The following is a 15,074-nucleotide window of genomic DNA, read 5'->3' as shown; positions in this document are numbered from 1 at the left end:
TACTGCATTTCGGACTCTTTTGTTGACTATGATGGCTAGTCCATTTCTTCTGAGGGATTCCTGCCCACAGTAGTAGATATAATGGTCATCTCAGTTAAATTCACCCATTCCAGTCCATTTTAGTTGACTGATTCCGAGAATGTCAACGTTCACTCTTGCCATCTCCTGTTTGACCACTTTCAATTTGCCTTGATTCATGGACCTAACATTCCAGATTCCTATGCAATATTGCTCTTTACAGCATCAAACCTTGCTTCTACACCAGTCACATCCACAACTGGCTTAGATAGGGATGATATAACATGAGAAATCAATGGATATAAAAGCACCTTATGAAGGATATGCTCACATATTTGAAGATTTATTTATTAAAGTGGTATTACAACAGGGAAATGATTTGGGGGCATTCTGATCTACAGTATTTCTGAAGATTAAATGATATTCCAGGTGTGAACCTGATGCTTTTAAATATAGCATGTTTTAAAAACCTGTGTGAGTATTCTCTCCTCTTGAGTCTGAGAGAACTTGGACTGCACTGATCCACAGAGCACCATGAAAGAACACTGAGTGGTTTCTGAGGCTAGGTTCTAAAAGACCATCCAGCTTCCACCTTGTTTGTGGCAACACTTGCTGTTGGAATTCCGCACTGCTGAGTAGGAAATCTGACCACCCTAAGGTGGCTATGATAATGAGGCATTCTGGAGAAGACACTTGAGGAGGCCTTGATATTACTCCCAGGAGCTCCAGTGAGCCCCAGCCACCCGCATCATCTTGGCTTAGGCACCAGACGTGCAAGGAAGAAATAGGTAAGCCCAGGCCTCATCCACTCAAGCCCCAACCGTTTGAGTCTTCCCCAGACAGTTTCCAGGCAGAAAAGTGCATACAAGCCATATTGACTACCCCTTCTCCAAATTCCTGAGCCATGAAATTCAAACATGGTCATTGGTTATCACTAAATTCTGGAGTGGGTGTGTTATACAGTAGTAAATAATCAGACTAGGTTTTTAGCCAGTTTTCACGAAACCCAGCATAATCCTCATTTTTATAGATGGAAGCTGAGAGTCAGAGAACTTAAGTGACTTTCGGATCTACCTTTGATAATGGCAGATCTAGGATGGAATGGAGGTCTGCCTGAAGGCAGATTCTTGTCCTACCCACAGTCAGGCTGACCTCCTCCAAGGGCAAACGTGTGCCTACCTTGCTAAGCGCAAAGGATGAAGGGGCAGAAGGAGAACCGGGCATTCTTACTCTGTTGCTTGTTTGTTTCTGGGCTGTCTGCAGGGTGATCATTTGAGGGGCCGATTCCTTCCCATTTGTTATTATCTGCCTCAGACATCTTAATTAAATGCTTTGGAGGCCAGTAAGTACCATGCAATCAAAACTCAAAGCACTTTTCTCTCTCTCTGGAAAAAAAAAAAAAATGTAGTTTCTGTCGACAGTTCAGATTCCAGCTATTGATTTCTGCTCTTGTTTTTTAACCTATTTTCTCTCCAAAAGTGCAAGTCCCCAACGAGATAAGAATAAATAAAAGCAAGTTGGTGTCATTTGAGTGAAAAGTGGGCATGTCAGGTGGGGTGGATCAGACACCTGATAAGGGCTTGGGCTGATAGTTCAATAGCAGAAGGTTTAAGAGACCTTCAGTTAAAACTTGTTTGAACTTGAAAAATCCTTTCTTGAAACCCCTATGCAAGATCTTTTTACTTTTATAGTCACGTTTGCTCTACATATACTCTCGCAATGAGAATAAAAAAAGTTGAGACGCAAACCAAGAGAGCAAAGGGATGATGTATCAAACAGTGAGCATTATGTCAAGTAATGTTTTACATGGAAAAGAGCCCAAGGTCTGGAGGGCCCACAAGCTAGTTCCAAGGTGGCAAAGAAACACCAAAGTAGTGTCTAGAGGAGAATTCTCCATTTTCTACACTTGCTCCCTAAGAGCTGTCCATATTCATTCTTATATATTATTCATATTTATTTCTATTATGCTTGTTTTGCATAAAATTGGGCACTTTGGTTCTGTGAGCTTGTATTCACAATAAGAATGATCACCAGATTTTTAGAGTGAGAAGTGGAGAAAGAAGGAATGTGTGCTCTGTGCTCAATCGTGTCTGACTCTTTTCAACCCCATGGACTGTAATCCACTGGGCTCTTCTGTCTGTGGAATTTTCTAGGTAAGAATTCTGGAATGGGTTGCAATTCACTATACCAGGGGATCTTCTCAACCCAGGGATCAAACTGGCATCTTTGTATTGGCAGACAGTGGTGCCACTGGAAAACCCTGAAAGAAGGAATAGGGTTTGTAAAATATTAACTCCATTGTAGCCGTTGACTGAGCATCAGTAACATGTGGAAGGCTCCTACTGGGTGATCTGCATATGTTTTTCATTTAATCGTCACAGTGCTGTGAGGTTAGTTCCCATACTCCGTATTTGTGTGAGGAATTGAGTTTTAGAGACATTAAGTTACCTTGGAAATGTCAAAGCTCCCATTTGAACACCCACTCACCTTATCTAAAAGCCTATGTTCATTCTGCTATGATGATGTTTCCCATGTATATACAAGGTGATCTTAGTTCTAAGATGGACAGCATATGTTTCAATATTTATGTGTTTTTTGAACAGTACATTAGAAAAATTATGTAAGAGGCACATTAAGCTCAAATATGCACAGATATTATTTCTCACAACAGAATTTAGATACGTATTTAGGTTTTTTAAAAAGTAGCTCTTGAGTTTTAATTTGTTCAGATTTTCTGATACTTAACACAGATATGCAGATGACACCACCCTTATGGCAGAAAGTGAAGAGGAACTAAAAAGACTCTTGATGAAAGTGAAAGAGGAGAATGAAAAAGTTGGCTTAAAGCTCAACATTCAGAAAACTAAGATCATAGCATCTGGTCCCATCACTTCATGGGAAATAGATGGGGAAACAGTGGAAACAGTGTCAGACTTTATTTTGGGGGGCTCCAAAATCACTGCAGATGGTGATTGCAGCCATGAAATTAAAAGACGCTTACTCCTTGGAAGGAAAGTTATGACCAACGTAGATAGCATATTCAAAAGCAGAGACATTACTTTGCCAACAAAGGTCCGTCTAGTCAAGGCTATGGTTTTTCCAGTGGTCATGTATGGATGTGAGAGTTGGACTGTGAAGAAAGCTGAGCACCGAAGAATTGATGCTTTTGAACTGTGGTGTTGGAGAAGACTCTTGAGAGTCCCTTGGACTGCAAGGAGATCCAACCAGTCCATTCTAAAGAAGATCAGTCCTGGGTGTTCATTGGAAGGACTGATGCTGAAGCTGAAACTTCAATACTTTGGCCACCTCATGCGAAGAGTTGACTCATTGGAAAAGACTCTGATGCTGGGAGGGATTGGGGGCAGGAGGAGAAGGGGACGACAGAGGATGAGATGGCTGGATGGCATCACCAACTCGATGGACATGAGTTTGAGTGAACTCCAGGTGTTGGTAATGGACAGGGAGGCCTGGCGTGCTGCAATTCATGGGGTTGCAAAGAGTCGGACATGACTGAGCGACTGAACTGAACTGAACTGAACACAAGTGAGATGTGGTTTTAACAGTAATAGCAGTGATATTAGGATTGGAGTATGCTGTTAAAGGAAAAGCATCACTCCTTTCAAAAGTTTCTGTTTATTAGGAATATAAATCACATGTATTTGCATAGTATTGTTCTCCAATAAGATACTACCCATCCATCCATCCATCCATCCACCTGTCATCCATCTGTCCCTCCACCCACCCATCCACCTGTCCATCAGTCATTCATCTATCCATCTACCCACCCATCCCATCTGCCTATCCATGTATCCATTCATCTACTCATTCATCTATCCATCTACTCATTCAGTGGCGTTTAGTGGTACCTGGAATGTCATGGAAATAGTACAATTTACGCATGTTCCCTATGTTATAAGAGCACATGTCTATTGGGGGAGATGATCATACAAACACTTACTTGTGACATCCATATTTGTTAGTAAAGTACTGTGAGTTCAGCTGAGGAGTAAACTGCTCTCCAAGTCTCCAGATTTCTGAGAACATTTCACAGTGCGGAGAATTCTATTGTAGATAATAAGCTGACACTAAATCTAGTCTACCGGCAGGACAGGTTGAAAACCTGCTACCTATATCTGAGAAATCTACCAGATGTAGGTGCTACCTACCTCTGGGAACCGAGTTTGGGGTAAATGTGAAACATGGCACTTTAAAATGTGAGAGCGCTAGCATAATTACCACCCAGTGCTAATGCTACTTCAACACACTTCTTTATTAGATAAAATTATTTTCAGTAGTAATTTTCATAGTAATAATGATCAGAAAAGAAACACAGAGTAATGGTTTAATGCTTTTTCATTACATTAATGTATTCTTTGAACAAAGGGGAAGATGTAAGCCATCCTACTGTTCACTCATAGTAGTGAATAATAACATTACATTTGGCTTTTGAGGCTTACCTTCTGCCGATTTGCTAATAACCTCATAAAAATTAATCTTAACATATTCCTAGAAAAAAAGAGGATAACTAGATTTTTAAAATTGATTTCACTCACAGTTTATCAGAGAACACATTTTAATTTCAGGAAGTTTCTTGCACACGAAGCAACATATACAAAAATAGTTACAAAAAAATCTTAAACATCAGAATAAATTTGGCAGAGATTATTAAAACTCCATTTTATAACAAATCTCCCCAAATACAACAACCCATATATTTGTTCCTTCAAGACAGTGTGATTGATTGTAGGGCGTTAAATTAAGATTTCTGCAGTTGAAGAACTGTAAACACAAATTAAAACACCAAAGACAGAACTCGTCACTCAGGTTCTGTTTCTTGTCTCTGCAATCACTGTGCCGTCTTTGTTTATTTCCAAGCTACTGTTCAGACCCAGGAAAATGTAATACAACAGAGGTTAGAAATAGGAGCTTAGCCCAAACTCAGCTCAGAGGATTTCAGACTGTCACAAAATTTACCGTCAAACTGGATTCACATAGCTGGATCTGGGTGTTCTGGGTCAAGATGTCTAAATGAGGATTTTTGGTGTTTCATGTAGAAATAATATATTAATTTTCTGCTACATTAAAAAATGTTATAACCAGAGCAATTGCTTGGAACTTAAACAGCAACATACTTTTATAGAGAAGAATATCTCAGTATCATTGGCATTATTCAGATTTGCTAACATGTGCTATTAATGAAGAGTAGGCTGACTTTTAGTCAGTTTTATTATTGTTTTAGCATTGTCACATGCACTACATCCCTGTCCGACTGACTAGCAGTGGAAACCAGGCCCTCCTGGGCTCTCCTTGGTCTTGGGCAATCTTTGTTAGATGTTGGAACTGAATCATGTCTCATGAGGCCCCAGGAATTGGGCCTGGCCTTTCCAGCAAGGTTAATGATGTTGTTAGTAACAGTAATGATAAACTGCTAATCCCTGGTATGAGACTCTTAAGTTTATGGGGAGAAAGCAGACTGTCCAGGTAAGGAATTCTGCCCACACACCTGCCCTCTGGGATCCCTGCCCACTGGTGTCTGGAATGACAGCACATCATCTTCCCAGTGCAGAGGGCTTGGACTCCCTGTGTTCTGCTTGTCTTTACCCCGCTGAGGGGTAAGCTGGCTTCACCTGTAGATTTGCGACCTCAGTCAAGCTGGAAAAGTGCATATGCTGAACTCAAACAGAAATGACACATTCAGATAGCAATAGAGGCTAGGCAGCCCATGGGCAAGAGGAGGTGAGGGGTGCGGATGGAGATTGAAAACTGGAAGGAGGGCCCTCATTCTGTCTCAAGGAAGTAGCATCTACTTCATTCTTGCCAGTCACTGCCACACGAAGGCTCATTGCTGACAGATAGTTTAGTTTTTTAAAAACCATACCAGTTGCTTTGCCTTTCTGTGTTAAATCTCATGTTTTTAAATGTAGGCAATGAATTTAAAATATTAAAAACCTGTCTGAGCCAAACAACATTTCTCTGCAGGCCAGTTGATGGTCTCCAAACTGGGTGGGCTTTCTGATCCTTGGGTTTCCTTCATGACCCCACCTTGCCAGAAAGAAGAGGCTGAGCTATATTTCCTGGGTAGGGCATCCAAGGGGGCTTCCCAGATGGTGCTAATGGTAAAGAACTTTCCTGCCAATGCAGGAGACATAAAAGACAGAGGTGCCATCTCTGGGTTGGGAAGATCCTCTTGGAGGAGGAAATGGCAACCCACTCCAGTATTCTTACCTGGTGAATCCCACGGACAGAGGAACCTGGCGGGCTAAGGTCCATGTGGTTGAAAAGAGTTAGACACGACTGAAGCAACTTAGCACACACGTGGGGCATCCAAAGAATGGTTTCGTGAGTGATGCCAAGCTTGCAGCTTGGACTTTCATAAATCAATGAGTGCATTGTTGGTTTGATCCAAATCTGCTTAATCCATCCAGATCTCACCCACCAGGCTGGGAGAAAAGGGGTTTAGCTCTTATCAGTGATCTCCAGGCTACATTGTGGCTCTGAGCTCCATTTGGCTCAGGTTGACTTTTACCTATTAAGACTTAAATACAAATGGAAATGAAACAAAAAGAAATTCCCAAAGACAGACAAAATGAAGGGCCAGAAACATTTGGTGATAAAAAAGCTTCTTTATTTTCATGATGAAAGGTAGGTCATACCCTTTCTAAAGGATACATTCAGTTCAGTTCAGTCGCTCAGTCGTGTCCGACTCTTTGCGACCCCATGAATTGCAGCACGCCAGGCCTCCCAGTCCATCACCAACTCCTGGAGTTCACTCCAACTCATGTCCATTGAGTCGGTGATGCCATCCAGCCATCTCATCCTCTGTCGTCCCCTTCTCCTCTGCCCCCAATCCCTCCCAGCATCAGAGTCTTTCCCAATGAGTCATTAAGTAAGAACTATCTTTACTGTTTGCTTTCTACATACTTGTGTGTGTGTGTGTATGTGCATGTGTGTGTGTGTATGTGTGTGTGTGTATGTGCGTGTGTGTGTGCGTGTGTGTGCACTTCTATGGGCTTGTTGATGTGTGTACATGTATATGCAACATTTCCAACTTGAGCAATTATTAAGGACACTTTTTAAAAAAGATTTTTTGATGTGGACCATTTGGTTTTAAGCCTTTATTGAATTTGTTACAATATTGCTTCTGTTTTATGTTTTGTTTTTTCTTTGGTACCAAGCCATTAGTTAGTTCTGTGTTCTTAGTTCTTAGTTCTGTGACCAGAGATCCAGCCCACACCCCTTGCATTGGAAGGCAAAGGCTTAACCACTGGACCCCCAGGGAAGTCCCTAGGGACACTTTTTTAAACTTGCCGTTTCCTGCAGCTCACTCTCCCTGCCCCTTTCAGTTCTTCTTTTATTGCCTCGGTATTTTCCTAAAATATACAAAATATTGTTTTGAAGAAGGGATTTCTAAAGATTCACAAGAGATAAGAAGTTATTGAAATTAAAAAGGGAAAAGGGGGAGCAGGAGGAGGCAAAGTCAGAGGAAATGAAGCCTGGACAGAATTGTTACTCATTTTAGTCATTAATTAAAGACATGGCTCTTTATCACCATGCTGGGTCCTGGCAGGCTTGCCTTTTCGAGGAAACCCTGTACTCTCTGGTTCTTTGGGTCCCTGTTTCATTGTGATGGGAGGGAGCACTTATTCAAATATAATGCCCTTTCTGGAGAAATTAGAAAAACATATTGAAAGTCTATGTGTGAATTCTCTCATCCCCAGTCTTCCTGCCTTAAAGGACATTTTCATTTGCATTGTTTGTGGTGAACAATTAAACTAGAGAAGAGAGCATGCTCAATTGTAAATTAAACCTTTTCAGAAGAGGATTAAAAATGATCCTATAAATGGGCTCTTAAGTGTGAAAGAATAAGCTTTAACTCTGAGTTGAAAACCAATTCTGTACAGGAACTGAAGCAAGAGCATTTAATTAATTACTGTTGATCCTCTTGTATTGGGATAAACAAAAAGAAACTAATTTTCTTAGGACCTTTCTGTTTGGTTTTTAGGAACAATTGCCTTCACTGAGAAGGGTAATTATTAGTACAAAAAATGCCTGTGGACGCTTTGCAATCACAGGAACAAGATTGAAAGTCTCCATGCTTGAAATTTAATCTGGCTCTAGCTGCTGTGATGTAATAAAATACCTGAATTTTAGCCATTCACAAAGTACTGCTTGCATTTGTCTGTACTTTGCCTGTTTTTCTTTAACTCCTGGATAAGAAAAAATCTGCATCAGTCATTTAAAACAGTTATTCTAAAATATTGCTTCATTGATGAAAGGAGCAAAGCATTCCTGGCATGGGCCAAGAAGTGACTTATGTATAACACTTCCAATGAATATTTCACTTTTTAATTTGCTTACGTAGACAAAAGCCAAGAGAAACCGGGAATGTAATCTGTATATGAGAATTTCAAGGCTTAATGTCAAACACAAGAATTTAGAGAAGAAGAAAAAAAAAATCAATGTCAAAGACAAAGGGATAATCATCCTTGTAACTTAATCTTTGCTCACATCCCAAATTATTGAAATAAATATCTTTTTAGGGCAGTATTGTTTATAAGGAATCTCGGTGGGTTTCCAGCTTTAGAGTTTGCTTGAAATAGAGAAACTTGGTCCCTGCTCCAAATCAGTGAATCAGAATATCTAATTTATGAGCCTGGAATGGAATCTCGGAAACTGAATTTTAAATAAACAGGCCTAGGGGATTCTGGTGCAGAGCACATTTTGAGAAGCCTTACGCTACAGCTGCAACAAATTACACATGTTTATCATTTGGGACGTTTTGGGAGCGGCTAAACGCTTTTTAAACTCAGTATAGAAAGAGAACAAACAACAGAGCGGCTGAGACCAAAGCAGGTGGTCGGTCATTCTAGAAGCGGCAGCCTTGACCTGCCCTTCAACCTTCAGAGGTGAACCAGGAAGTGCCCCCAGGGCCTGCCAACCAGTATAGGTTGCTTCTCAAGCTTAATTCCACAAAAGCCCTTCTAGCCTTTCACTAGGAAGAACTACAAAGTTGACAGGAACATTCTTGTGAGAATTTTGCTAGTGTTTGGCGGGACTTGTGTCTAATTGAGAGTAACATGTACAGGGCAACCCCATCTCCGTCTAGCCCACCTTACGCCCCAGGGCAAAGTCCAGGAGAACATCCGACTCCAGCCCCTCGCACATTCCTGGTGGAGCTAACGCGCTGAGCCTGGGCAGGCTGCTCCAGACTTGTCCGTGAATAGGATGAATAGAAGTCAACGGCCGCAAACTTTGGGTCTGCTTGTAGTTTAGTGGTTTTGTTTCGTTTACCTGAGAGTGTTCAATTAATAACTGATGCTTACAGCAAACCTCTTCCTTCTTCTCTGGCCCGTTCTATCTTAGTATAATACTTTCCTAGGAATTTTTTTTTTTAAGTGGTATTTCCGAGTTTCTAACTGGGCAACCTATGGTATAATTGGTACATGCACACAGACAGGCACACACACACTTCAGATTCAACATCAAAATATTTGAGCATCCTAAGTAAAATTCTATAACTTGCACAAGTGCTCAAAACTATCTTCTCATACATCATTTTATTAGTGGACTGATATCAATTTGTGTTTTAAAAAACTTAAAAACATTCACAAATTACAGACACATGAAATAAAAAGAATTAGGGTGAAATCTAAATGCAAGCGAGGGTCAGGGCACCCAGCAGAGCCTGGAGAGAGGAAGAAAGAAAATGCACAACCTGAGGTCCTCTATTGTTGGGATGTATATTTGTTTTTAAACCAAGTAGTCCTTATTCAAAGCCAACCAATTGTTTGGAACAATTGTAACTATTCCTGATCCTAATGTCAGGAAGGATATATTTTTCAAGGACCTTTGTAAATGGATCATTGTGTAACAGAGTCGGACTGTGCACAGAGGCTCCGTTTGACAGTGGCCATTGCACCAGCCTGCCCAGTCCTTCCTGGAGCTGGTCAGCTTGCTCGAAGCAAAGCAGAGGGGAACAGATGGTCTGCCTACACTGATCACCTAATAGAATTTAAGGCACACACTCCCAAAGCCCTTGCCTACAGCAAATAAATGGAATCTAATTTTTAATAAAGACATGTTATGCTGCTGCTGCTGCTAAGTTGTTTCAGTCGTGTCCAACTCTGTGCAACACCATAGACGGCAGCCCACCAGGCTCCTCCATCCCTGGGATTCTCCAGGCAAGAATACTGGAGTGGGCTGCCATTTCCTTCTCCCATAAATATTAAGAGCACAGATTCTTGAGACCAGGCTTCCAGGCTTTAAAAGTCCTCACCCTACTGTTATTAGTGGAATGACCACAGACGAGTTATATAGTCCTTATTAGCCTCAGTTTCTTTGTAGGGATGGTAACACTTAGTTCACAGGGTTTTGTGAGAATGGTACATGTTACCGTGCCAGGCACATAGTAAGTATTATGTAAATGTAGTTATCCTATACAGGTCTTTGAACTGAACCATCTAAAATGTTCTACTTCTAATTCTAGCGTATCGATAGATGGATGGGGAAGAGTGTTTTCCATCCTAAGTGGCTCTCTTGCACCAGCTGAGCGTCCTAAAATTCACCTCAGTTCTACCCAGTCTACTGGAGATAATGTCAGATCCCAGGGGGAAAGGGCTCAGTCCTCCAAGGCTGCCCTCAGCATCTGATGCCAACCAGAAATCCAGGTGGTCCCTTGTTCTGACTGATTACTGGCTATAAACCAGAGGTTCCCATCACCCCATTCTTTGGGTTCAATTAATTTGCTAGAGCAGCTCACAGAACTCCAAGATATTTTATTTACTAGATTACCAGTTATTTAAAACACACACACACACAAAACAGCCAGGTGAAAGAGATGTGTAAGGCAAGGTATGAATAAGAGCTCAGAGCTTCCCTGTCTTCTCCAAGTGTGACTCTCCCAGAATTTCCACATGTTCACCAACCTGCAAGTCCTCCAAACCCTGTCCTTTGGGGTTTCAATGGAGGCCTCATTACATGGATGTGGGTGATTAAATCCCCTGCTAATGATAATTTATTCAATCTTCAGCCCCCTTTCATCTCCCAGAGATCAGGGGATTCCAACCTTCTTCTCACTGTTAGTTGCCCTGGAAACCAGCACCCAGCCTCAAGTCCTTTCCTAAAGTCACTCCACTAGCATAAACCCAGTCTTCATGGAACAGGGGTTGTAATGAATAACAAGGTACCCATTTTACCTTTAGGACTCAGAAGATTTCAGAAACTAAGGACAAGATGTGTGCATGCTCAAATGCTCAATCATGTCCAACTCTTTGCAACCCCGTGGACTGTAGCCAGCCTTCTCTGCCCATGGGATTATCCAGGCAAGAACACTAGAGTGGGTTGCCATTTCCTCTGGGGATCTTCCCCAGCCAGGGATCAAACCTGTGTCTCCTGCATTGGCAGGTGGATTCCTTACCACTGAGCCACCTAGGAAACCTAAAGACCAGACACCAAATATTATAATGAGATGTATTCCCACACCTCTCATTGGTAAGGAAATTGCAAGCGTTTGAGGATTTCTGATCCAGGAAACATTGATAAAGACCAAATAGATGAGAAATAATTTGGTCATATTTCTTATCAATTATAATATCACACATGGTATATGTATTTTTTAGGGTTCAGTATATCTAATTCTCATAAAAAATTGACCCAAAATGTAGTGACTTTAAAAGGCAAGTATTTTATTACATCTCTCAATTATATAGGACAGGAGTTTGGTGGGGCTCACATGGGTAATTTTTCTGCTGCATTGACTGGGTCGTTCAGTGGGTCTCAGCTGGCGGCTGGGCTGAGCTGACCTGGGATGCAAAATGGCTTTATTCACATGTGTGGAACCTGTCCATCTTGCAGCAAGCTTACATATGGTTTATCCAGATTAACAGCACCTGTGTAATAGGAGTCCTCATATGGTGGCTTATGTTTTTCCCAAAGTGCATATTCCAAGAGACCCAGGTAGAAGCTGCAAGTCATCTTAAGATTTGGCCCTAGAAGTTCCAGAATATAACTTCTGCTGCATTCTGTTGTTCAAGCAAACATAGAAACAGATGGAGATTCAAGGGGGAAAGGGCTAGACTCCACATCCCAATGAGAAAAAGTGAAGAATTTTATCTCATCAAGGACATACCCTTCTGGTCCAGCCCAGGACACGTGCACTACATCACTGCCTGGGAATGCATTCCCTCTTCAGCCTCACTAGTGCTGCTGCTGCTGAAACACAGTTTAAACACTATTAGGGAAAATTTGTATTTGGGGACTTTTGGCCACACAAAGCATTGAGCTGTTAATCCTTTAATATTTTCTATCAATAAAGCTATTTTGTACTATAAGGCATGCACAGAATTTCTTGATTTTAAGATGGGCAGTTTTGACTTTCTCTTATGTGAATTGAACCACAAGAGAATTCAAGCCCTTAGAAATTGGTGACTGTGTTCTTAGGTATCTGTCACCTCCTTGAAGCTATTGGATGTTGTAAGAGATCATCACCCAGCATCCAAAATGCAAGACCCATACATCAGCCAGTGTTCAGGCTATGTAGGTGGATTAGAAGATAAATGCACTGCATTTGAGATGAATAATAAAATATCAAGGTTTAACTCATTGCAAAATGCCTACAAATGGAAGAAACCATGAGGAAGGCAGAAAATTGGCTTTCAGCTCATCAGTAAAGGAAAAGTGGAGAGTGCTGGAAGAACATAACTGGTCTCATCTTTGGACTTTACTCAGGAGAAGTCTCGCAGTAGAGGATCCCAGATTGAATTTGTCTCTCACTGTCCAGGGGACATATCATTTTGCTTGTATTTGTTTTCCTTGCTTCTTATGTTTTTATTGTGAATTTGAATGAGCTTAAGTAGGGTATTAAAAGGTGCTTACTCCTTGGAAGGAAAGTTATGACCAACCTAGATAGCATATTCAAAAGCAGAGACATTACTTTGCCAACAAAGGTCCGTCTAGTCAAGGCTATGGTTTTTCCTGTGGTCGTGTATGGATGTGAGAGTTGGACTGTGAAGAAGGCTGAGCGCCAAAGAATTGATGCTTTGGAACTGTGGTGTTGGAGAAGACTCTTGAGAGTCCCTTGGACTGCAAGGACATCCAACCAGTCCATTCTGAAGGAGATCAGTCCTGGGTGTACTTTGGAAGGAATGATGCTAAAGCTGAAACTCCAGTACTTTGGCCACCTCATGCAAAGAGCTGACTCATTGGAAAAGACTCTGATGCTGGGAGGGATTGGGGGCAGGAGGAGAAGGGGATGACAGAGGAGGAGATGGTTGGATGGCATCACTGACTCGATGGACGTGAGTTTGAGTGAACTCTGGGAGTTGATGATGGACAGGGAGGCCTGGCATGCTGCGATTCATGGGGTCGCAAAGAGTCGGACATGATTGAGTGACTGAACTGAACTGAGGTAGGGTATTCAGGCCACCTTTAGGCATGGTCCTCACTACTCCTTGTTGCAATGCACTGATCCGGTTCCCTTAGGGACATTACTTGTGTAGGGCCTGAAACTTGAGAAGGCCTTATTAGCTTGATGGGCTTCTCTAAGGTCTTTCAAGTCTTTAGTTCAGAAACTCACCTCTATCATGAAGGGAAATGAGTACATAACATATATACCACCACTCTTACCTACTGAGGGTAGCTTCTAGTTCTGGGGCCCGGGTGAGCTGGGGGAGGATGGAGTGCCCCTGCAGCACTCTGTCTTTGGGGAGCCGACACACAGTGATGGTGTCCACCTCTGGTTACTCTTGCTGGCTGTCTGTAGTTTGAGCACTAAGATTTCCACCCCACATTGAGTAGATTGGCCCTTATTTTCTCACCACTTTCTCTGGTGTTTGACATCATCCATTTAAACCACCGTCATGCCAAGACTACCTCAAAAATGGTGGGAAAGGCCGCATTTCAAAAGGCTGTGCTCAGGAGGGTCAACTGCTTTCGCTGTAGCTCTTTCATTACTTGGGTGTCCTCATTCTGCCCAGAATCTGCGTAGCCTGTTGCTAATTATACTAGCTGTGGTTGTAGCAGACCCTTCAATAGCTATTCGTTACCATGACTCTGGTCTAAGTCATTAGAATGTGCCCAGGTGGCCTTTCTTAGTTAATCGACCACATCACACCAAGCTTGCCCTTGTTTTGATGGAGCAAATGCAGAGTGCACTCGATAAATAGGCCTATTTTATTAGACACGTTTATACTTTCTGGAAGATTGTTTTTCTACTTTTATAAATGTGTGCATTCTCCACATGTTTCTTCATAGTCATTTCTCCTAAGAACTTTGATGTTAGTCAACGAGATGGAATGTTCCCCAGGTCCTGTGATAATCAAATTGCTGGATTTCATTCAGGAAGTTCTGGAATTGAGCTGCAGATAATGGTTGGTCCTCTAGTTAAGAGGTCACCCCTACTCCCAGTGCCCTGTCCAAACATGATGCAATTTGAGAGCCTGTGGGGTTTTCATTCCCTATACTGCTGCCTTTTGGTCTAGTGTCAAGAAGTTATTCTCATTATAACAATAACAACAAAAACCCTTTGTTCTTTCATGGGTCTCTTGGGGGGTTTTAGTGGTATTGACCTCAGACATATATTTGCTATTTTTTGAAACCATGAATTCCACATCTCAATGGGGTTATTACAGCCCTACGGCATGAGATAAATCGAATTGTATGGCATTTGTTTGAGAGATTTCTAAAGAACAAAAGGAGTGTATGGGTCAGAAGGAAGGATGGGGGTGGACGCAAACTATTCATACTTCCAGGATCATGGAAAACGCCACCTGCTTAAAATAGCTGCCCTTTGTGGCAGGTATTGCCTGCTGCCTACCCAAAATCCATTTCCCTTCTTCCTTCCTAGCAGGATCCCTGATTTTGTTCAGGGCAGTTAATGTGTGTAGTTAAAAAGACCCATCTCCTGGAGTTCCTTTGTGTTTGAGGACTGTTCCATATCTCGATTGTGACCATAGTTACATAGTCTGTGCTGGTGGTAAAATGTCACAGAAGTATATACACGGACATAGAAAAACCGAAAGCCGAGGTCACAAAAAAAATACTGCTGAAACCTTAATGGG

This window comes from Bos javanicus, chromosome 22 (genome assembly GCF_032452875.1).
Source record: "Bos javanicus breed banteng chromosome 22, ARS-OSU_banteng_1.0, whole genome shotgun sequence".
Taxonomy (NCBI): Eukaryota; Metazoa; Chordata; class Mammalia; order Artiodactyla; family Bovidae; genus Bos; species Bos javanicus.
Note: the sequence above shows the minus strand (reverse complement) of the source record.